We start from the raw sequence: 23,080 nt of genomic DNA, 5'->3' as shown, positions 1-23,080 counted from the left end.
TATTTCCTTCCATGGAAGATTACATGATATAAGAATAAATCATCTGAATACAATCAATAAATATAAAAAAAAAAAAAAAAAAAAAAATATTCTATATTGGAATACAAATTCTTACACAATATCAATCAACAAAGTGTTCGTCAACTCATAAGTTGCAAGTTTCAGTACCTTATTTACAGAAGATAGCTGCACACTGCATGACAAAGTATGCTGCATACAGGACGAATAGCTTGGAGTTTTCTTTGTCGATTACTCCTGATGGTAACCTTTTACCTAAAAGATATTGTAGTTGCAGCTCATCTTCTGCATTAAATAACGTAATGTGCAGGCTCAGGGGAAATTTATCAGTAAGGAAATCCCAGAAAGAATTTCGAAAGTTCGACATATAAGGACAACTAACACAACAATGAAGTATCAAGTCTGTATAAACATTCCCACATCTAATACACATATCAAGCTGTGTTTGTGGAACAGCAGCCCATAGTTTAGCTACATATGTAAATACCTTAGTGTGTTGTCTAGTTTTAGCCGACTGCCACACTGAGGCAGGTCGTAAGTATTCGTGTATCGAAGAGAATCTATCAAAATCTGCTTGATTAGACATACGAACTCTCCAGAGGCTATTTTCAAGACCAACAATTTTTGACCTTACAATTTCTTTCCAATTATGTTTATCTGGAATTTCAGAATAATGTAAATAATCAGTTAGATACCCGAGCAAGTCAAACTTCTTTGAGGTATAATATAAATTTGAAATTAACCCGCAGCTTGACATGCATCCGCTCAGAATGAAGTGAAATAACGCAACGTTAAACACACGTTTAGTATGTACATTGTTAGGCATCAAACACAATCTGTGTAAAAACATCAATTTTCTTCTATCAATTTCGGACTGCGCTGATGTCCATCCTAGCATTCCCAGGGCAATGTCTGATCTTGTATGTATTGGAAAACCTTGTAAATGTTTGGCAAAATACCTCAGAGTTTTATCCAATAAAGCGAGGTCACTTTTTGAAATGTTACACCATAATTCACTTCCATAAAACATTGAAGGGAAAATTACCTTTTTAATTACATTTGCAGCAACCAAAGGATTTAAACCATTCGGTTTAATGCCAATACCAAACAGACCGTGAAAAGATTTTTTCCCTTTCTTGCATGCATCGAGTATTGCGTCATGCGACGTCAGCTTTGAGTTAATCCGGTGACCCAGGTGTGTTGCCGAATGGGTGACCGGCAAACATGACGGGCCAAGATACCATTTCATATTGATAAAATTCTTGTATTGGGGTCCGAAAATGATAATGTATGACTTTGTAACACTAAGCTCGAATCGCCACTTATTACTGTAGTCGTATGCTATATCTAACAGCTTTTGTAGATTGCTAGGATATATAGCCAAAGGTGAAATATCATCAGCTAGGGTTGGATTTCCCACAGCTAAGGATCCAATCTTTGCTCCAAATCCACTATTTTCTAACTGTAGCAGCAAGTCATTTATAAATATTGTGTACATCAAGGTTGACAAAACACCCCCTTGTCTCACTCCTTGGCCAATTGAGAACCAATCTGAAAATTGCCCATTTACAAGAACTTTACTCTGTAAATTTGTATACATGTTAAAAAATATCAAAAGGGATTTACCCGTAATTCCCAACGTGAATAATTTAAAAAGCAGTCCTTCGTGCCACACGGCATCAAATGCCTTTTTTGTATCAAGAAAAGCAGCAAAAACCCGTGAACCCATGTTTACATTATATTGTACTGATTGCAACAGCACAAAACTCGCTGTTGTGCAGCCTAAACCTTTTTGGTAACCATGTTGTTGTGAACTGGGTATACTAGAATTAGTATCTTTGAGCCAAGTTACCAAACGTTCATGAATAATTTTCTCAAAGGTTTTGTAGATAACAGGCAGTAAAGTAACAGGCCTGTAACTTTCGAGGGAGTTCTTTGATTTTCTGTTACCTTTGTACAGTGGTATTACTAACCCTTTTTTGCAATCTACAGGTATGTAAGATTGATCAATCATCCGAGTAAATAAAATTGTCATACACTCGATGAGGTAGTCGCTGCCATAGATCAAATGTTCATTGCAAATTTGATCATGGCCCGATGCTTTTGATTTCTTTAGACCTTTAATGATTTCTCTTACTTCATTTAAACTGATACTGGTCTGTAAGGCCTCGATATGGCTTACTTCGTCCTGTAGACCCCGATTTAATTCTCTCTCTATAAATTCATAAAAGTTTCCGTCAAAACTATGGTTTAAATTCGGCGTGTGAATGTCCTCATAGTATCTAGCAAAGCCATTTGCGATGGAATCATCATCACGGACACAAACTCCATCAGTTGATAGTTCCTGACAAAAATTTGTATTGTTCCCTCTCTTAATGTTGATCATTTTCCAAAAGTGTCTTACATCGCATTCATGTGCTTTTTCAATTTCTTCATACACCTCCCCCATATATTTTTCCACAGCCAGTTTTTGAACGTTTCTAAAGTCTCTCTTCTTATCTTTATATTCTCTGTAAGAATTAAATTGACTACCCCTCGGTCTTCCCTCATTTATCCAAGTATACCTAGCTTGTCTTTGAAGTTTATGTGCTTCTTTGAGTTCATTTGACCAATATGGTTTGGCATGATAATTGAATTTAGACTTTGGAAGCGCGATGTCGCTTGACTGCTGTATTGCATTAACAATGTGCTGGTAAAAGCTATCAACATTGTCCGAAATAGTATCTATATCTAAAGTTTTCAGGCGAAGGTCCAGCTCAGATTGATAGTTTTTCAAGATATCAGCGTTTAATTTATTCCAGGCTATGTTGTTTCTCTTCATAGACTGTCTGAAGTCTCTCCCACAGGTCACTGTACGAAGGGAAGTAAGGATAGGGAGGTGGTCAGATATCGCGTGCTCTTCGTGATCTGAAACAATGTGCACACTTCGTAATCTACCTATGCATTGATCCGACAGTACAAAATGATCAATCATCGTTCTTGCTGGGGTGAACGTATAGCGGGAACCAGTGCATATTATTAAATGTCCAGCACTCACTAGATTATTATATCGCAAGAACTCATGAAATACTCTATCTTTGTAATCTCTGAAAGTGGCTGGTTCAGCTACTGCATTGAAATCACCAGTAAAATACACGTCCCCCAGCTGTGAGTACTGATCATAGAGATTTTGAATCAACTCAATTTGCGCTTTGTAACAATCTATGCCATATAATAGGGTCGGCATATATACACAAAAAATATATACATTTTGCATATCAGGAAATTTGAATTCTATGCCAACAACTCTGTCACTATTAACTTCATCTGTAAAGTTAGCATATCTCATGAGAGAAGTTTTGCAGAAGATTGCAACTCCTCCTTTACCACATTTTATTAACATACAATTAGAGGAAATATCCTCTGCCTTAGCAGTGCATTTATAATCAGAACGAATAGTATCGCAAAATGGAAGTATGTGCTATAATAGTTTATGTTCAGTTACGCAAGCTACGTCAACATTATATTTATCCAGCATTGCACTAAAGCTAAGAGCAGAGGACATAATTCCTCTAACATTCCAGGTCAGTATATTAAGATTCATATTAACTTGCAATATAGGCATATTAATACTTATGCATCGTGAAAGCAGGACTAAAATGACAAAGATGACAAAACACATTAACTTACGACAGAACATAATGGCAAATTTATGAACAATTAACTGTCACCCTAGTCACAGAATATCGCATCCTGCACCTTCATTTGCCTCCTGATCGCGATTGCTAAACCTGTCTCGCCAAGACTGATTCCCATACAACCTTCTTACATAAACACCTTTTGGCCATGTTACATCATTTTCAACAGTGTCGCAGTCTGAATTATATACAGTCAGCTTGGCCGATAGACAATTACGTCTACTGTGGATAAACTTTATGGATAACGGATCTATATCGTATTCTTTCAAGAATTTACCGAGGCCTTCAGCAGTAGATTTGACGCCAATGCCACCCACATAAAAGCGCCTTGTTCTACGTCTAACTACACCTTCAAATACAACATTCTCATTTTTGTCATCAACATCCTCATGTCCAAATTTTATGCTTGAAATCAGTAGTATTAGCATCGAAGTATGTTGTAACCCCCCTCCCCTTAGTACGCTACTGCAAGCAGACTTTGTCAAATGCTAAGAGACACTAACTTGCTGGAAAATTATAATTTTAATAATTTTGTGGACTCGTATATTATAACCTTATAATGCGCCTTCATTTTCCATCAGGTAGGTCTCCAGGTCGAGTTGTCATGAAAAACAGGAACCAGTATCGTACATTCTTTTCTAAGCGACTTCTCCGATGGTGCAATGTGTCTATAGAGCGTCCGCCTCGGATGCGAGTGGTCGCGTATTCAAACCCCGGCCGAATCATACTAAAGACATAAAAAATGGTACTAGCAGCTGCCACTTTTGGTGCCGATCATTAAGAGGTTAGTGTTCGGATTAGCCGGCCTGTTGTCAGGATAGTGTGACTGGGTGGGACAAGTTTGTCTTGTGTCCGCTAAAATGCAAAAGCCTACTGAACCAAGTCGAACAGGATACGTATTATACAACTTATTTTCGACGTTTCAGCGCCCCCCCCCCCCCTTAAATGCGTACATTTATTATCAGCATACCTCCATACGCAAGCCTATGCATTTAGGTTACCCCCCTCCCCCCTCTATGCGTACATACTAAATGGACGGCCCCTAACCATTCATGAGGTGGTATTGATTCAAATTTATGAGTGCGATTGTGATGTACGCATTGTCCTACACAAACACGGGATGGTATTATTCAACCGTACATGTCCACAAAACTATATATATTTATAGATATATGTATACAACCATGGTACAACAATTAGGTATCTAATTACATAATGACAGTGTAGTGGTTAGCAAATTTGAGAGATATACTTTTTTATTCAGACACCATGCCAAAAGGAAAGAACTAACTTACAGTTTACTCTAAACTAAATTAAATTTACTATTTTTGTTTCCAGCATGGTCGGAATATGTTTAAATGTTTCATATTATGAAACAATTTGCATTATGGCTAAGTATATCTTAGAAGGAAATAAGATGTTCTTACGAACTCTTATTTTGTTGGTGTATTGGTTACCTCTCAACATATGAACCATTCTTTGCCATCTCACGATTATAATCCGTATGTACTTATGTGTTGTCTCATTTGTAGTATTAATTTTTAAATGTATACTTTGCTTGTAAAATGATCCCACTTTATATAAATGTACAAACACCGCAATCGTGATGTGCTTACAGGAATACATTCTTCTGAGTTCTACTGAAGTCAATTATTCAGTATCAGTATAATTTGTAAAACGATATGGACTGATTGATAAAAGTGACTGTTTTCTTTACTTTGGTTTGTCGCAATATTTTTCTAACACAATACTAATATACACTGGTCACACATGACGCCCCAAAGAAGCAGTTGTAGTTAATTCTTTTTTACCTGTAGTAATGGGATTTTTACAATATATGGCTGTGGCAGATGTACGTCGATTATCAGACAATGGTCGGCTTTTGCATTATTCACTTATTTCCCTACTGCGAGTGCGGACTGATTGACCGTTAAGCAAAATCTCAGTTAATCTCTGCGATTTATGTGTTATCATTTTGATGCAACGTACGATATTGTCCCCAGTGTTTATTTAATTCCATCATCGTTTAACAAGACTTCTTTTCTTATCCACTCTAAATCAACTTTTGTTGACCAAAGACAATACATTTTATAAGCAAGGCAGAACGCAAAATCACATTGCCCATTCACGAGTACAATGAAAATATATAAACAAAAATAGTTAATAAAATTCCAAAGTATGTATAATATTGTAATATATTTTGGAGTATGCGCATTTGTTTACAGCTCTCCATTTTAAGGATTCATTATATACTTGCTTGAATATGGGAAGTCGGTGCTGGGATTATAGTCTTTAGACCGAAATAATTAGCCAGTTACTAGGGGCAAACGTTACGGAGTGAAGTGTAAGTGAGTTTCAAGATGACATGGTTTACTTTTGGTGAATTCAGGTCAGAGCCGCATGAGTGTCCCTGTCACTCAGTAGTCCCTATTCAAATCTAGTTGCGTGAATTGATCGTGTGACTCCAGGTGCAGTATTTATGACTGGAGATTGGTAAATTATACAATGGAATCAACAGGAAAGGACTGTTCCGCCGTCGGCAGGCGCCATTTATTGTTGCTATGGTGGTAAATATATTACAAAGTTACAGGCGTAATTAAGCAAAAAAATCATGATTTAAATGGCCTAAGGTGGCGTAGTAAAAACGGTTCCCTGTATTAGGTTGTTGAGTTGTATAGTTTCACGGCGTGAAATACTGGTGGTAAGTTACGGAAAGTTAACGAAGAGAAGCTTTGTAGTTGTGACCTTGACATTCAATTGGGAAATTGGGATTTGTAGTCATGTATTAATTAGAGTAACATTATTGACAGAATGGACGCGTTGGACTTTCCAGTTTGCAGAAGTAGTTGTACAGGATTCCTTTGAATCAGGGGAAACTTATGACTCGTAGCGGGATTCGCGCAAGGGCTTGACATCGCTCGGTCAAGAAACCCCTTTGGTTGATACAATATTTCTTGCGTGAGCATAATGCAAATATGTATACTGGCTTGCACTGTTTTCAGCTATGATGTACGATGTTGAGATCTCAGTCGGTCAGAATATTCTTTAACAATGGTATCTTTTATCCTAACACGTCTTTCAATACGGTTCCATTTCAATAGGGTACCATTTACCCCTTGCAATAAAGTATATCAGTTGGAGGTTGAGGATGAACTAATCGATATTGAATTTCTCTAAGTACTGTTTGGTCAATGTTCGGATCTCATTATCTTGTTATTGCAAAAAATATATATTGGTTATAATCAATTACACCTTTAGTTTTATGATCATTTAGACATTCTATTTAAATCCAGCATGGTATTAGTTAATATTTCGACGATATTATTATATGTGACCAGTACATTTGAACAGGTATGATTATAAACAGTAAATATAGGCATTTAAACTGTAGGATAAAAAATTCTACTGAAAAATGTTTCATCAGCATAAAAAAATAAGGATTGTCAAATCCGAGACTAGACAACATTTTATAGTACCTATATTTGCTCTTTTCAGGCCAAGTTCTCACATAATGGCTTGTTTTAGTAGATGTTTGCATTCACTTGCTTGTTTTTGTGTGGGGTTTTTTGTGCTCCCACACAAAATGCGCATGCGCGGAATTTAATTTCCGTTGCCATGACGAATAAAAGTTACCGGCCATGCACCAACATTTTTCTTTTTGCATCAGATTTGCATAACATGATTAAAAGTAGTTATACTTGAACAAAAAGAACCAAAAAAAAAAAAACTATCAAGTGTACAGAAAAAATAATTTAATTTCTCGAAATAAAAGTATACATCACTGTTACTTAGCTACGATTTTCCACCTATAGAGGACGCCAGCAGGAAATGACGTACATTTATCCCCACAAGACGAAGTACTGGGGTGCGTGGGGGGTGAGGGGCACCAGACAGATCCCCCCCACTTTTCCAAAAAATTATGGTGTTTTATGTGTATTTATTCCCCCCCCCCCATGTGTTGTATGTTTTATATTATGCAAAAGAATTTAGGTAAAAAACATTTAATTCTAATTTTTAACGGGGTATTTTTTTTTAAACTTAGTTTTATCTATAGGGTTGTTTTTCCGAATAGGTTTCCATCTTTCCATCACCTGACTTGAAATCCCTTCCCTATACTCTTGGTTGACCTTGGCTAGAGGTCGCCTATATCCCGTGTGTGCTATATGTATATATGCTATAGTTTGTGTATGCTATATTTTGCTTCCATGTTGGGATATCCTATATTTTTTTTCCCCAAATCTCCCCAGTAATCTTAGGACCTTATAATCGGATCAAGAAAAGGTTTATTTTTATTTATTTAATATATTTTGGAATTTTGGCGAAGTAACGGTGTATTATAATTTAATTAAGAAAAAAAAACCTTAATGTGTTCTGTGTGCAAATATATTGTGTCATTATTCACATATTGAATTTGTAAATTGAAATCCGCTGTACTCGAGTTGGAGTCCATACACGTTTTTATTTGCTTGTATTTCTCCCACCTAGAGTTAGGCCGTCTCAAATTATTCATTGGATTTCTGCCAAAATCTCTAAAAATGGTTGTTCTTCCCCCCCACACACACACACAGTGGGGATTTACCGTGCAGTGCGAGAGCTGCACATTTAGAGCGAATAGAATTAGAAGAGAGACTTATTAGATCCTTTGTTTTCGTGTTTGTATGTAAAGTTTCCTATATGGGGTGTTTTCCCCGACTCTTTCATAGCCCATGACGTCATTATCTCGTACTTTTCCCATATAGTTTCTCTGTCCCGATAATTAAGATTTGTGATAGGTTGCGTAATATAATTAAAGTCTATTTAATTATTTAATTTTAATTTTAATGGATAATAAAAAGAAACTGAAGCTTTTTAGGAAAATTTATAAGAAATTAAAAGGGTGGCGGCTACAGCAGATTCCAATCCGGGGTGGGGGTATGGGGGCAAGGGTTCACTTTGTGGTGGTCCCCTTTAAGGGGAGACTATCCATTGCCCCATCTCCCTCCCCTTCTTTTCACCCTTTGCAGCCCCGTCCCTCCCATTCACAAATCTTCCTAGAAGGTCTTTTTTCTAATTAATTTGAAAGGATTACAAAAAAATTGGCCTATTCATTTTTTTATGTTTATGACTTGGTCACATGCCATCATGGTTTTAGTTATGTAATCTGTTATTTTTCCTATTAAATTTTTGTTAAAGTTGCCATCTTGATATAAAATTTGGTTTCTTCTGTATTCTTATTTCTTGGATATCTCCATAATAATTGTATCCTGTCTTGTTTCCTAAACTCGCACTGTGCTATCGCATGATATTTTGTGGAGTTCGCACATTTGCACATGAGATATTTTACATGTATGCGTATCATTCTCCTTCGGAGTGCCACTTTACCAGTCAGCCATATGTCGTGTAGATATTTGAATATCAAGCTTTGTATTTTTGGAGAGCCGATGTTGGTCCAGTACCTCCAAGGTCTGTCCCAATTAACCGAGATATTTCCTCCTCTACTTTATTTTTAATTTTAGAGGTTAAGTTTTCCCTTATCCAATTATATGTTTCCTTAGTTTCAATTCCCCAAAGTTCCTCATTTTCCCTATATTTACATAAAAGTTCCTTTATACTTCTAAAGGTCCTTGGTTTTTCTAGTCTTTTTACCAGTTTATTATTTTTGTAGATGTCACTTCATGCTAAAACCAAACCCGTAAATGTATAAAGCTTCCTAAGGGGTTTTGGGTTGGATATTTACTTCTTTTACATTATAAATGAAATACTAGAGAGGAGGCCTAACTCGAATTGGGAGAAACACAAATAATTAAAGAAAGTGCGGACCCTGACTCGAATACAACCTGCCTCATTTTGAAAATAGACTTTAATGTGAGAAACGCCACACCATAGTCACTCACATAAAACAATAGGTTTTATTTTAATTTCAACTGGTAGTATACCGTTCATCTCGCCGGAATTCTAAATTGAAATTAATTCAAAAGCAACTAAATTTATACCAGGACAAACAAATAAATTTGAAAAGTCCATAGAAAAATATATATTAAGACAACAGGGACAAATTTGACATAGTATTGCTGTCCCTATACACAGACTATGTAGCATACACACACCATAGCATTGATACACACAGCATACACGGAACATAGGAAATCCTTGGCAAAGATCACTAAAAATCAAGGATATGAAATCTGAAAATGGGAATAAGACCCATGTTTCAGACTACTACCCTTTAGAAAACACTGGGACTAATTATAAACTAAACGTTTGATCAAAATTCTTTTTTTAAAACTTTAAACAAGCACACACATCTTGGGGTATACAAGAGTACATGAAAACACTTTATTTTTTGTGGTGGGGGGTGCATCTGTCTGGTGCGTCCCCCCCCCCCCCAAAAAAAGAAATAAATAATAATACTTTCGTAACCCATACTAGCGAAAGATTATCATTTGCAGTCACATTGTATGTTCTTTAAAATAATGATTTTTTTTTTATTTGCGAGATATCGTCGTATAGTTAACCTGGATACAATACAATCTTGGTCCGTTTGCACCTTGTAACTTATCATGCGTGAATGGCAGGCGCCTTCAAGCAATCTGGTGATATTTTCGTTTCTTTTGCGATATTTTTTTTTTATTTGACATTAGCGATACACACACAGTAAGGATGCATACGCATGCCGGCATCCGCTACATTTACGGAGTTCGTTGATATATTTTGTTCTCTAAATTTCGCATGATGAAAAAAGAAGGAATACATTATAACAATGCAAGGTTAGTTTCTTTTATTTTATTTTCAATCAAGTGTTTGTTTATTGTACCGTGCCGGGGTGGGGTGGGGGGTGGGGGCACAAATTCAACACAAAATTAGTTCCTTTCTTATCTGCATGGAATAATGGAGCAAATATGATTGACGATATTGACTAGTAATAACAAGCTTTCAATTTACACACACGAAGACAACTTGAAAAATAGAAACAAACAATAAAATTAACTGGTAACTTCGCACTTGTTCAAGGTTTTGTAGTTACAATGGGGGGGGGGGATTTTCTTTGCTATTCTTTGGTTAGGCATGACTATTTCGCAGAAATACAAACAAATCTTTTGAGATGAGCATAAAAGACAATTTCTTTTCCTCCATACATTTACGATGCTCTCAAAGGACCCACATATTTAGGTAAAATTATGACCGTTACCAGGCGTTACTGAGTTGAAAAGATGCCGAGTAAACTTACGAATTACGCCACGTACAATGTATAAACAACACTTGGCAACTTTTAATGATAAAAGTTGGTGTTTTTATTTATCTACTTTTTTATTTAGTTATCAGAACTCTTTCAGAATAACAATGTAATTGCCGATTATACAGCTCGCCTCTAAGAAGATTTTCGTAGTTTCCAACTGCCATGCATAAAATAAGTTTATGCCAAAGTGATCGTGACCTGCATAATGTTGGCCATTGTCACAGGGCATAACATTCATAAAACAATAAAGAGCATTCCTTTTTGTTCTATCAAAGCAGCGGAACCATAATGAGTTGATAAAACACAAGGATATTTGTTGTTGTTTTGCAAACCATTGCTAATAAAATCAGCTTCAGAAACTATTATTATTGTCCGCCCTAGAGGAAAGATTTTACAAGGTGGAAATCACTGACTGTCAGTATCCCTGGAATGACAACCAGTATGACAACTCTAACTAGTTTGTGCATCAGTAAATAATCTTGAGTAGCCACTGCACCTGAAATGCATGCAGTCCATTCATCGAATACCTACTATTCATTTATTGTATAATACACATTTTACTTACTAAGAATACCCTATCACAGTATAAATGTTTAGTCATAAATCGGGAAAGTTTACAACTGGATATGCATATTTATTTCTATTTTAACCGTACTGTCATAAAAGTACTTCTGTGGAGGCTAGTGTGTATATGTCATGATGAAAGGTTATGTCATCAATAGTTTTCTTTCTTTGCTCTTTACAAAAAATCAAAATAATACGACTTTCGTTCATCTTTTGTTAGATTTCATATTTTCTTGAGAAATTTTTTTAAAATGTATCTGGAAAGTAAACATAAAAAAATACGATAATTTAAAAAATGAAATTTGGGTCTCTATCTAAAGAATTTATATATTCTTAGTTACTACTCAGTAATTTTTAATTATTCATAAATGATTGTAAGAGAAATTAGTTTTACAATGTAAAAGTGCGAGTTTGCTCCGTTTACAGAAGGGTTTACTTGCTTTTCTCTTTGTATAATTCTCCCAGCTTTAAACTGCAGAGACAGAACATTACATAAGACAACGAATTTCAGTCTTAACCTAAAGCTCGATGCTGGAGAAGAGGTCACTAAATTACCGTTTCCATAGTTACACACTGATCAGATAGAGCAGTCTCCCGCAGGTATCATTCCCTATAGATGAATTAGAGGCCAAGTAAACTGCCTTCATTTCATGAGCTATACTAGTGTAGTATAGATGAAATAAGTTTTAAATTGCAAAAGTTGTCTCTTTTGTAACAAAGTTGTCTCTTTTGTAACAAAGTTGTCTCTTTTGTATAACCAAAGTGCAAATCAATAAAGGAATATAATGACATGTAAAATTACATGAACAACAATGAAGGATCTTTTACGAGAGTCGCAAAAGATTGAAACTATTTAATGAATTTCATAAATTTCATTTTAAATAATCTTAAATGTAAGATTATGTTATGTGTATCACATGACAGAAATGATATTCAATAAAAAGCATAAAAATAGGTTACATAATTGACTTTAAATTACATTCGTCATTACACCTTCAATTCATATGTCGTCATGCCGGCATTTGCTGAGTTATTGGGTGTTATTAAACGTATCATATAGTTACGTATGATACTGGAAAATATCATATGGGTATATTAATCTTAAGAGGAGCCACATTGGCTCAGTGGTTAGCGTCTCAGACCTGCGACCGAAAGGATGCAGGTTCAACCCCTGCCATCGGATCAAATCCTCGACCTTATTGGAAAATAATGAGATAACAAGTACATTCTACAAAGACATGGAACCTATTACTTCCACTGAAACGTACGAAATGATCATCTAAATTTGCAAAAAGTGATCAGGAGAAGTGCGATCTGTTGAACTCGCAAGTTTGATATGTTACACGTTTAAAAAATTATGATAAACAGTTACCGCATTTTGAAGTTAGAAATCAAACTTTTATTTCTGCCATCATTATATATAAACAAGAAATTATTGATGTAATAACTAGTCTTGACCTAAACAAAACCGCTGGAACCAATCCAATAAGTAATAAACTTGTACAAGTATAGTTGAAGAAATGTATGTTCCATTGCAAATACGTTTAAATAAATCACTCCCAGCCAGCGTGTTCCTAACATAGTGCAAGCTAGCGTATGACATACCGATGTATAAGAAAGGAGATAAAACACTACCGTCTAAATACAGACTAATTGTTGACTTCGGCTAAATTATATACACTATTCATAAGTCCAACCTTAGAATATACTTCTGGAGTCTGGGATAATTGCTCTATTGAAGATTCGGAAAGATCAGAATAAAGGGGGGAAAATCAGATGGAAGATGCACGGATCGTTCCAGATCTATACCCATTAATTCTTCTCGATAGTCTCTTTATGCGGAAACTCTTTGGTTTGCACAACGAAGGAAAAGGAAGAGATTATGCATTATGTATTCGATTATAAATACTCAAGTACCTAACTATTTAAGCGAACTTCTTCCACAAAGGAGATATGAGGCATCTAATTATCGTCTACGTTACTCTCAAAGTATCACACCAATCTCTACCAAACTTTATATTTTCACACGACCTTTTACCATATACGATTCGTCTTTAGAACTCTCTCCCTGATGCTATCCGAAATCCTCCAAATCTTTCTATTTTTAAGAAACGTTTCTCTAATTTAACTAACGGATCATCACACAAGCAGAAAGACATCTTATTGTAGCTGGGTAGTCACGTCACTTTTCAATGATAAATCTAGACTTAACCAAGAAGTGTGTTGAAAGGTAGAGCGAAAGAGCAGGGATCTTTGGCATTAGGTAAGGGGCAATAGACAAAGTGCTCAACTTCTTCATTATCATAAGCACATGCACACGTGAAAGAGTTAACTAAATTCACCATGTAAATGTCGGAATTCAGGAGACTACCTGCTTATCTAAGTTTAGTATGTAGGATATTAAGATGACATTTGTCAGTAGCATAATTTTAGCGTGATGACCCGTTAGTTGAATTAGAAAAACGTTTCTTAAAAACAGAAAGATTTGGAGGATGAGAAACCTATAAATTGATATCAAATGTGTTAACATCGGTGGTTCTTTACAATTGGCATGACTTATTTGATTATATACAAACCATCAAAAAACGGCAAGGGTAGAAGCGAGTGGCAAAGATATGAAGATCGGTAAGTCTCAAGCAATACCGAGACAAAAAAGGCAACTTTCAAGGTAGCATTTTCACACATTTATATTGACACGGGTCGTTTTAGACTAATGAGAAACCAATAAATGGATATCAAATATGTCCAAATCTTTGGGGTTTTTTTACGATTAACATGACATATTTAGCCTTATAGAAAACGATCATGTTGCAAGGATATAGGCGCACGGACAGAGAAATGAAGATGTACTTAAGATACATACACATAACTTTTACTGTTTTATTGCTTAAGTATATGCTTCATATCATTAGTATCAGCATCGAGATATGTGATACCATCGCAAAACATCAATGGTAGAGGCACGTAACAAGAATATAAGATTGGTAATAGTAAAGTCGCAAAGGATAATGGGTAAAATATATTAACTTTTCTAGGTTGCATTTTCACACATTTCTGTAGGCATATATCAATTTAGACTGATGAGAAACCTATCAAATAATACCAGATTTGTCAAAATCTTTGTGTGCTTACGATTGGTATGACTTATTCGACTCTAAGATAAACGTTCGTGTTGTAAAGATCTAGGAGCACTAACATTCAAATGATTATCATCGAATTATATGGTACCATCTCAAAGCGGCAAGGGTAGAGGCACGTAGGTAGAATATGATGATCCATTGATGATCCGTAATATCGCAAGCGACACCGAGTAAAAAATATCAACTTTTTTACTTGCATTTTCACACATTTATATATTTCACAGATCAATTTAGATTGATGAGAAACTTATCAATTGATATCAAATTCTTCTAAATCGCGTTTTTAAAAAAATTACTAATGTTGTAACTTATTTGCTTATATGGACAACGCACATTGAGAAAGACATTGAGCTGACATACAGACACATACAGATGTACTTTATAAGATGCATACACATATTATATACTGTTGTATAGCTTTCCCTATATGCTTCAAATCTATACTATTAACATTGAAGTAGGTGGTACCGTGGCAAACGGCAATGGTTGATGGACGTATCAAGGATATGAAGATGGTTAAAGTCGCAACCGATACCGAGCCAAAAATATAAACTTTTTTATTTTGCATTTTCGCACATTTATGTTGGCACAAATCGATTTAGACTGATGAGAAAATATCAACTGATATCAGATTTGTCTAAATCCGGGTTTATTTACTATTGTTATGACTTATTCACCTATATGGAAAACGATCGTATAGGAAGAGAGGGCGAAAGGACAGACAAATGAAGACGTACTTAATAAGATACATGCACATATTATTTACTGTTGTACAGCTGTAATTACATGCTTCAAATATATAGTATTAGCAACGAAATATGTGGTACGATCGCAAAACGGCAATGGTAGATTCACGTACCAAGGATATGAAGATCGGTAATGTCGCATCCAATATTCAGTAAAAAGAACAAAACGATTGATTTTGCATTTTCACACATGTCTATTGGCAGATCGACTTAGTCTCATGAGAAACCTATCAATTGATATCAAACTTGTCAACATCGCTGGTTGTTTGCGATTGGTATTACTTATTCACCTATATGGAAAATATTTGGTTAGGAAGGCACTAAACGCAAGGACGTACAAATCAAGACGTACTTCATAAGATGCATACACACATATTATTTACCGTTGTGCAGCTTTTATTATATGTTTCAGATTTATAGAATTAGCATCGTAAAAATGTGATACGATCGCAAAACGGGAATGGCAGATGGACGTAGCAAGGAATCGATGATCGGTAACGTTGCAAGCGATACTGAGTGAAAAATATTAACTTTTCTATTTTGCATTTTCACCCATTTATATTGGCACAGATCTATTTAGACTCATGAAAAACTTGTCAACTGATATCAAACGTATTAAAATCGTTCTTTGTTTGCGATTGGTATGACTTATTCGCCCATATGGAAAACGTTCGTATAGGTCAGATGTAGGCACACGGAAAGGCAGATAAAGACGTGCTTAATAAGATACATACACATATTTTATAATTATGTACAGCTTTAATTCTATGCTTCAGATCTATAGTATTAGCATGGAAGTATGTGCGACCATCGCAGAACGGGAACGCTGTATGAACGTAGCAAGGATATGAAGATCAGTAAAGTCGAACCCAATATTCAGTAAAAAGTACACTTTTTTGTATTTTGCATGTTAACACATGTCTATTGGCACAGATAGAGTTAGACTGATGAGAAACCTATATAATAATATGAAATTTGTCAAAATTGGTGTTTGTTTACTATTGGTATAACTTATTCGTTTATATCGAAACCGTTCGTATAGGAAGGCATTGGGCGCACGAACATATATATGAAGACTTACTTAATAAGATACATACACATATTATTTACTGTTATACAGCTTTAATTATATGCTTCAAATCTATAGTATTAGCATCCAATTATGTGCTACCATCCTAAACGGCAAGGATGGAAGCATCAAGGATACGAAGATCGGTAAAGTCGCAAGCGACAATGAGTCACAAATAGCAACTTTTTATTATTCATTTTCGCCATATTTTTTTATTGTGTGTGTGTGTGTGTGTGTGTGTGTGGCATAGATCGATTTAAACTGATGAGAAACCTATAAATTGATATCAAATATGTCGAAATCGGTGGTCGTTTACGATTGGTACAACTTATTTACCTATGTGGAACATGTTCGTGTAGGAAGGCATTTGGCGCACGGTAAGACAAATGAAGACGTACTTAATAAAATATATTAACATGTTATGCTGTTGTTTAGCTTTAATTTTATGCTTGAAATCAGTAGTGTCAGCATCGAAGTATGTTGTAAACTCCCCCTCCCCTTAGTACGCTACTGCAAGCACACTTTGTCAAATTCTAACAGGCACTAACTTTCTTGAAAATTATAATTATCAAAAAAATTCTGGATTCGTATATTATAACCTTATAATGCGCCTTCATTTTCCCTCAGGTAGGTCTCCAGGTCGAGTTGTCAAGAACAACAGGAACCAATATCGTACATTGTTTGTTAAGCGATCGCTCCGGTGGTGCAGTGTCTCTACAGAGCGTCCGCCTTGGATGCGAGAGGTCGCGGATTTAAACCCCGGCCGAATCATACTAAAGACTTGTAAAAATGGCACTAGCAGCTGCCTCTTTTGGCGCCCATCATTAAGAGGTTAGTGTTCGGATTGGTCGGACAGGTGTCAGGATAATGGGATTGGGTGGGACAAAATGCTGTATGTTTGTGGCATGATGCCACATTGCTACACATCATTATAAACTGTCACAATGCAGACATGGTAGCGATATGATTGCATTTTTTTAAAGCTACGTAAAAAATTACACACACACACTTTACTAGGGTATTTGCTATTTAAAGAGATGGAATCTTGTTCATATTTCAACCGCTTTTTATTAATGATCATAGCTGTGACCAACACATACGATAATAATAATCCCGATGATGATGATGATGGTTGCTGTTCATGATTTGTTTTATTACTACTGCTCCATGGTTTTATTATATATCGAACTTGAAAACAGAAGCACTACCAGCAATAAAGTAACTTTGAAAACAAATCGCACTTAGTCGATATAAATAATATTGACATCAAAATGAACGTCAAATGCTCTTGTGCAAATGTATCGAAATGAACTATCACAAGCCGGGTTTTTATTTTATTTTTATAATTTTTTTTTTTTTTTTTTTTTTTTAATTTACATTTCTAAACCGAAATAAGTAGTACTTCAAGGCTCTGTCTATGGTATAAATATGTTCATGTACACTTTTCCATTGTAACTTTAAGTGTATAGACTGCAAATACGATGAAGCACAAATCGAGGACGTCGAGTGGTAACATTGGAACAATATTACTACTTCGGTCCAGAAGGATAGCGACCTATATATATATTCCTGCCCACTACCATGTAGGATGTATCAAACTGTATATTACTCAAGCGCTCTTTGTCGAGCGTGCTGGTGTGTGTGTAAATATAATAACTTTAACTGAAATATATACAATTAAATTATATTTAAAAGTGATGCGGCACCTGGGAGTAAAGCAAAAATGGAAGAAACAAACTTCCGGATCGCTACTATCAACAGCAAGGGGATATACAAAGCGAAAGCAGACAAAATAGCCAAAGAAACAAACTTTGAGATAATAATGATACAAGAAACACACTATGGAATTAAGCCAGAATTCAAAATTTTAGTAGAAGACAAACTTAACGCAATAAAGATATGCAACAATTTTACAAACAATGATATTAGAGTGGGTTGCAACAATAATATTTTTTAATAAAACAGGCAGTAAGCTAGTAAAGGTTTGAGGTGGGGGAATTTTTTTAAGGGACGGTTGCTACATGTTAAAATGTTGAATTGCCATATTATAAATGTGTACATGCCAGCTAATAAAAATAAGAAACTAATTTTAAAGAAAACTTACATACCTACCTACAACAATATTCGATGGAAAATCTAATCATAGGGGAAGATTTCAACTGGGTAGGGGACGAAATTGACAGAACGGCTGACCTAACAAGTAACAAAATATACCGAACTGAAATGGTAAATTTATTAAATAAACACAATTTACATGACATTCATAGAAAACTGAACATTTTAAGAAGAGAATTTACCTTTAACTATAAATAAAACCAGTCTAGCAGGTTTTATAAATTTTACGGGAATTTTTATGATCCATTAATATATATTAATGCTGCAATAACCAACCAAAAACTATCAGACCATTTCATGTTCACTATTGACCTAAAAATGAAAAAAAAAATAATAGAAAAATATGGGCCAAATAATAAAATAAAAAAAGAAATTGAAACCTTCAAAAATGAAGAAAATATTAATATAATAATTGATTGGGATGTTTTTGAAAAACATAATGAAAAGAATATATATTCAGTACTCAAATAGAGGGCGGAAAAACAGAAAAAGACAAACACGAACTCAAATTTGAACTAAGCAAAACAACAAACGACGATGGAGAAAAAAAACGATTGACAGACAAAATTATAATCGTTGAAGAAGACGAAAATCAGGGGGGAATAATAAGGGCGGGAAAATTTATAGAGATCTACAACAAGGCAAAAAACTTATATAAACGAGAAGAATTTAGAAAAGGGGGTGATACAATTTTAAACAAAATCAAAATAAACAATGTAACCCATACTGTAAAAGAAGATATCCTAAATAATATTTCCCAATATTATAAAGAACTATACACCACACAGAACATATACTTCAGCACAATCGACAGCTACTTAAAAAATGTCGACTGTGAGATGACATCAACAGAACATAGAGACCAATGTGATGACGTCATCTCAGATCAAGAAATCACAAAAAGTATATCTACACTCACAACAATCGCCAGGGAACGATGGACTCACCGTGGAATTCTATCAAAGGTTCCACGGTGAACTGACCCCGATCTTAAACGCTTTGTATAACAATATATTTTTAAGTAAAAATAAAATGACTAAATCTATGAGGGAGGGAGTTATCACACTTATATACAAAGGGAAAGGGGATAGAGACGAGATTAAAAACTGGAGGCCTATATCACTTTTAAACACGGACTATAAGATTTTAAGTAGGATTTTAACAAATAGAGTAACGGGTAGGATAAACAAAATAATTATTGTAAATCAAACTTGTGGGGGAGGGATATACAAAACAAAATTTTAAACATTAAAACTATAATTAACTACATAAATGAAACATGTATGATGAGTGTTATGGTACTCTTCGACCAGGAGAAAGCTTTCGACCGATTTGAACAAAACTATATAAAGAATGTTTTTAAAAAATTTGGTTTCAGACCCAGTTTCTGAAATGGACCAAAATCCTACAAACTGGGATAATTTCATGTGTACAATTAAACGGGAAATGCACGAAATAATTTGAAATAAAACGATCAGTGAGACAAGGATGTCCACTATCAATGCTACAATACGTAATGGCAATAGAAATCCTAAGTCACACGATAAGAAACAACCCAGAAATACAAGCAGGGGCGTATTAACCATTAGGCAGACTAAGCACTTGCTTAGGGCACCAGGGCCAAAGGAGGCACCACAAAGTTGAGAAAAGGGTGAAAAGAAAAAAAAGCGAATGAAGATTTGTAAAAACAAATTGATAAAACTAGTGCCAATTGATCATAATGTTCTGTTTCTTGATCATGGTACACCCTAGGGTTATCTTCCCAGGTGTACGTTGAAAGGAGGGGGTCACCAAGATTTGTCGGTGCTTAGGGCACCAGTGAGCCTTAATCCGCCCCTGAATGCAAGGCATACAAATACCAAACCTAAAAAAGAATAAAAAATGCTCTAACATGCATATGATTGCACCAACTTTATAAGAGAGGGGAAATGCTATATGCATCTAGTAGAAGAATTTGAAAAATTTGGTAAAGCGTCGGGTTCCAAAATAAACCACAACAAGCACGAAATCTTAAAAATAGTTAACTGGAGGGGCAACCACCCTGGATTGCCCCCCCCCCCAACACACACACACACACCTACTGAGAGACACGGTAAAGGCTCTAAGGGTTTACTTTGGTAAAAAAGAAAAGAAGCTGTAGAAAACTATGAACATATTATCAACAAAATAAGAGAAAATATGAAAATCTGGCCATGGCGCCATTACGTATCATGCAGCGGGCCCAAGTGGCCAAGACTTATTTATACTCAAATATTAACTACATAATTAAATCCATATATACGGATAATACTATTTTAAACAAAACAGACAAGGAAATAATAGATTATATATGGAATCATAAAATGCATTATGTAAAAAAAGAGACATTATATAGGGCCAAAAGTAAAGGGGGCTTGGGGTTGCCGAGCCCCCTACTACTATAATTAACTAACATAATCAATAGATTAAAAAATTGCAATCAGACCCGGCTACAGCGTGGGAAGCACTGTACATCTACTGGTTCGGCTTCACCTTGAGAAACCGACCAGAGATATACAAAAATAACAAAATAATATAAAAAATTGAAGTGCCACGCAAATTTAAATATATAAGAGAACTAATTTTAAAATATAGAGACAAAACAGATTTATGGAAAATAGAAATAAGTAAAAGTGACGCTTGGATTAGAGAGGAGGTAACCAAAAATATAAAATGTAGATTAGAGCAGGACAACTGGGGGGTAAATTGGACAAACACTTGGAAAAATTGGTGAAAATAAGATCTGTCAAACACAAAGTATAATTTTTTAAATACCTGCACAACACCTGGCTAACAGACGAAGAAGCAATCAAACGTCGTATGCTCAGGATAATGCCGAAATGCCCTTTATGTAAAACAGCGATTTTCACCAAACTACGTACGATTGCCCAATGTAAAAAAACTAAACATAATAGGATAAAGTTAATAATGGAAATTTGCAAAAAAAATATAAGTATAACAAAAATAACATTTTATTCATAGATGTAGACTACGAAAACAAAATCGTTCTAAAAATGTATAGACTATATAGTAACTACGATGATATCCTGTGAACAGGTGATAAAGATTTTTAAATAGGATACGCCGTAAAAATAAGAATATTAACCACAATACGAACTCAGTACGTCTTACGACGAACAGATACTTACCGTCAGGCTGATATAACGCAATTTATGTTGGAATTGGGGGAGAGAGGAATAGGTATGACAGACCGAAGGGTCGCGTAGCGCAATTGCGAGCTGATGCCATACCCATACCCCCTCCTCGCACCCCACAACAGCCATATTTTAAAGAAAATTTCAAATTATATTTCAAATATTTCAAAGAAACCCATATAACTTTTTTTTAAAAGAGAAAAGGGAAGAAAGGAAGAAAGAAAACAATAAAAGAATTTTGTAATTTATTTTTTTTTTTCTTTCTATGAAAAAAAAATTCTAAAGACATATATAGTAAGGGATACAGGGAAAATATAAGGGGGAAGTAAATAGCGATGACATCATGGGGCTAAGTCACATGGCGCTAAGCGAAGTGGACAGGCCCATCAAAAGTCTTTGAAAACACGCCATGTAGAACATAAACAGACAAAACAGAGACACAAATACATACTGTATAACACTTAGTTTAAAACCCTACTAACTTCTATATCTTAAAATCCATACAGCTCCCGCACTGCATGGTTGACCACTGCACAATAATGTGGTCTCATACATACGTTTGGATCTTTCAATAAAGCATAATCAGATAAACTAAATGAAGGAAGCCTAATGCGACCCAGGAGAAACACATAAAGAATAAAGAAGCGTGAACCTTGGATCGAGCGTAACCTACCTATCAACATCTTTAAAACCTATTATGAGGAACGATCATATTATCACTCGAATAATAAAATGAGAAATTATTTTTTTTTTAAACAAAATCTAAATAGTACACCATTCCATCGTCAAAATTAGAAAACCATAAAACAAATTAAAAGATACAATATAACATCATAAAGGAAGAAATACAACTGGGAAAGATAGTTGATCTATACTTGCTGTCTCAAACATAAAGAAAATATAGCATACATACAATATAGCACCATTACATATAGCAAACACTGAGACCTAGGCGACATATAGCAAAGGTCACAAAATATTTCAAGGGAAGGAACTTCGAGCTAGGTGAGGGAAACCAGACTCGGACGAACAACCCTTTAGATAACACTATGGAAACATAAATACCCCATCAAAATATCTACAAACTAAATTTTTTTATATAAAATTTTGTTTTAAATAAAACATACAACACATCTGAGGGGGAAAGACACAAACATAAAATACTTTTTAATTTTTTGGAAATGGGGGGCGGCATATTTTCGGCGCCCCCCCCCCCCAAAAAAAGTGTGTTTGTGTGTGCGTGTGTGTGTTACTATACCCATTACATTACTTGCAAAATATATATGGTGCTGACATTTTCGGCAAGAGGGAGACATACCGATATTCTGCATATAATTATTTTAATGTTTGTCAGAGCGAGAG

At 35.1% G+C, this 23,080-nt stretch overlaps 1 protein-coding gene across 3 annotated transcripts in view; it reads right to left on the bottom strand.

The window, feature by feature from the left end:
• The window catches only part of LOC149784288 (uncharacterized), a 96,582-nt gene that overhangs the window by 29,900 nt on the left and 43,602 nt on the right, over nt 1-23,080 (bottom strand). The gene's annotated exons all lie outside the window — the stretch shown is intronic.

This window comes from Sinohyriopsis cumingii, chromosome 14 (genome assembly GCF_028554795.1).
Source record: "Sinohyriopsis cumingii isolate HCF-2022 chromosome 14, ASM2855479v2, whole genome shotgun sequence".
Taxonomy (NCBI): domain Eukaryota; kingdom Metazoa; phylum Mollusca; class Bivalvia; order Unionida; family Unionidae; genus Sinohyriopsis; species Sinohyriopsis cumingii.
Note: the sequence above shows the minus strand (reverse complement) of the source record. Positions and strands in the feature narration are given on the sequence as shown.